Consider the following 3,090-nt stretch of genomic DNA (forward strand, 5'->3'; position numbering starts at 1 on the left):
ATTTCAAACATGACTTGTTACGTGTAACAATTCATTACGTGATTGATGTGGCGCGGCCGGCCGAGGGCACAAACAGAAAAAAGACAAAAAACAACAAACAATCAAACTGCACTATTTTTTAATTGCCCCAAGATAAATCACCTTACTCATAATTTTAATCCTCCATTTAGAGCACAGTTGTGTTAACAAATAGAAACCCCCAGAATCCCAACGATATCTTCACTTTCAAACAGTTTGACCACAGGATATAGACCAGCAGCACTAGAAGGGGCCACAGTTTCACTCTCCCAATCTGCCTGTCATACCAAGGAGCAGGCCACACACACCGTTAGATACTTGTTTTACTGCCTTCTTGTTGTGTGTGTCGGCTAGTATAATCTGTTTGCATTTTCATGCTTCTCTGCGTCAAACATCTTAATCTTTCTCAGAATTCTTGCAATGAACTTTTTTTTAAAAGCATACTCTAATTAGTAAGCCATTATCATACGTTATTATCCTAAATGACAAAATACACCCATGCTTGAACTTTTAATTGTAAACATTATGCCTTAAAACCTCTTTATCAGAAGTAGCATTGCAGCTGATCCTGTCAACTCCATTAGCCTAAAACATCGACGGAAATCCTCTTCATTACTCCCAGACACTGAACGCACCTCTTCACCATTGCACGGCGTGTCATTTGGTCTCCAAATTCCTCTGCAGATTATTATACTCCAATACTACTACACGGCACCTTTGCAAATGTTATGCTCTTAGCAGTATGTATTGCATTGCATTAGAAAGGTTAAACTATCAACAAACCGAACGTTTTAATCATAAAATACATTCACGCCCAGCTGCAGGCCTCCTGCTCCTTCAAGGTAAGAATTGTGTGTTAATATGCAAAATGTGAGTTTGTGATGTCACATCGGCTCTCTTCGGTCAGTTTTTGTGCTCGTGGCATGGCGACAGGCGTCTTAAAAGCCGAGGCTGAGGCTGCAGCTGATGCGGACTGTTTAATGTTTTGTGCAAATTTGCTTGTGGTTTCTTTGTTGACATCTGGCTGGCTGCTAATTTCTGCTCTTTGCTGCTACTGCCATTGGGACTGATATGTTTTCATGGGTGCTCCACATGAATTTAACCACTTCATTGTTGTTGGGCCAATATACTGTATGAATGATAGTTTTAACAGAAAATATTTGGCAACACATTTTTCCTCCTAAGCTGCTTTTTCTTTTCTTTTTTTGGTGTGTGTGTGTGTGTGTGTGGGGGGGGGGGAATTTGGCTCTATATTATTTCAACATGTCTGCTTTCTGCATGCATGAGTTAATTATTTCAATGTAATCCTGAAATCTCACATTTGTTTGTTACATGCTTGAGAAGCAGTGGCTTTTAAGGTTTCTTCCACATGATATATTTAGCTAAGAATCACACTTACAGAAAGATTTCAACTCAGGGATCATTTTTTCTTGGTTTGCTTTAGCTTGTTCTTCATCTCATAATTGCCTCTTAACTGCAGAGCTCAGAGACAGTTGTTTCATGCTGATGTTGCCTTTGGTTCTAATCTGCTGCGTAGTGTGCTGCACAGCATCAAACTGGATTTTATTACCAGTTACAAAACCATGATTTATTGTGATCTTAAATTTGATTTTTGACTTTTTCTGATGCACATTCATGATAAGAGATTATTATGTAATTTGCTCCCGGTGCAGCGCTCATAGATTGTCTGCAAGTGTTTGCAGCACTGTTACATCAGACAAAGTATCTGTCACCCACTGTTTTCTGATTATTTTTTTTAACCGACTATGTCATCTATTAAAAGTAAATCGTGCAAAAGAGGATATTCTGATGAAAGTTGAGGGTGATGAAGGGGTCCTCTTATTGTAATCAAAAGAACACAGCTTAGTCTCACAAATTCAGGGAGTCATGTTAAATTCAATTCAGGAACAAAGTGCAGTCATAAGGATAAGAGCAGTCTGACAAAGATGTCAAGAAGTATACTTGTTAATGTTCCTCTAATACATGAACACAATAAACAACCTTATGTGTTGTGACAATTACAAGACATCTATGTGCAACACAACATGTGCACTTCACAGGACCACACATTTGTCGTCTAGGTGCTATCAACAGCTTCATGAGAGACTTTAACCTACGGTAAGCAAGAACAGCCACCAAAGCTGAAAGAACATGAAGTGGTTGCTATTTTCCAAGAAAAGAGGACAACTAGAATTTTAATCTTTTAATGTTGTACTTTTGAAAATTTCTGGCAAGCATGCAAGCGTAATTGTTACATTACCATTTTGGTGCTTTAATATTTTTAAGAATGCAAAAACACTCAGTGGTGTAATGGATAGTATAGCTGTCACCAGAGGACAATTAATTGTTTTGTTTTGCTGGGCAGTTGAAAGGGGTTATTGTGTTTAGCATTTAATGACATCTTTAAAGTTCGAGGCATAATTTATTAAGTATGTTAATTTGGCAATATCCACAAAGATGCCATTTCTGGGTTTTCTTTTTTTTTAGTCTAGTCCACTTTCATTTTAGCCCAAGCCTTCTAATCTGATATTTTTATTTTTACATTTTCAAAGCCTTGTTTTTCAAATGCCATCCAGAATTTTACTTCTTTTCAGTGCGTCTATTGACTTTTTAATCTGTTTTATTGCTTGCCGATAAATTATCTGATGCAGCTGTCTTAAAGGCAGCCTATGATCCTTGTCATTGTTTTAGAATTGAAGAGGCTATAGAGAACTTTCTTTTAATCATTCAGTCTTCCACCAGTCCAAAGCAAGACTTCAAAATAAGGGTCTGTGCGCCAAATGTGCGGACCCAGATGTGGAGCCCCAGATGTGGAGCTTAGAGGAAATGCTTCAATCACAAGGACGTCTTTGAACAATAGTCAGATATTTTGCTTCACGTGATCAAATAATTACATTTGGTTGTTATTTTGGGCTATAGTACAGGTATCCTTCTTTACATACTTACAGAAAACTCAACTCTTGATTTCATTAACAGCTCTGTGTTAGTCACTGTCCATGCTCACTTGCTGACAGTGGGGAAAATTGCATCAGACAAGTGGTCGCAGCTGGAAGCTGAGCTTTTCTCTCAAAC

This window comes from Pundamilia nyererei, unplaced genomic scaffold (assembly GCF_000239375.1).
Source record: "Pundamilia nyererei isolate P.nyererei 1_Seehausen unplaced genomic scaffold, PunNye1.0 scaffold00082, whole genome shotgun sequence".
In the NCBI taxonomy this organism is placed as follows: domain Eukaryota; kingdom Metazoa; phylum Chordata; class Actinopteri; order Cichliformes; family Cichlidae; genus Pundamilia; species Pundamilia nyererei.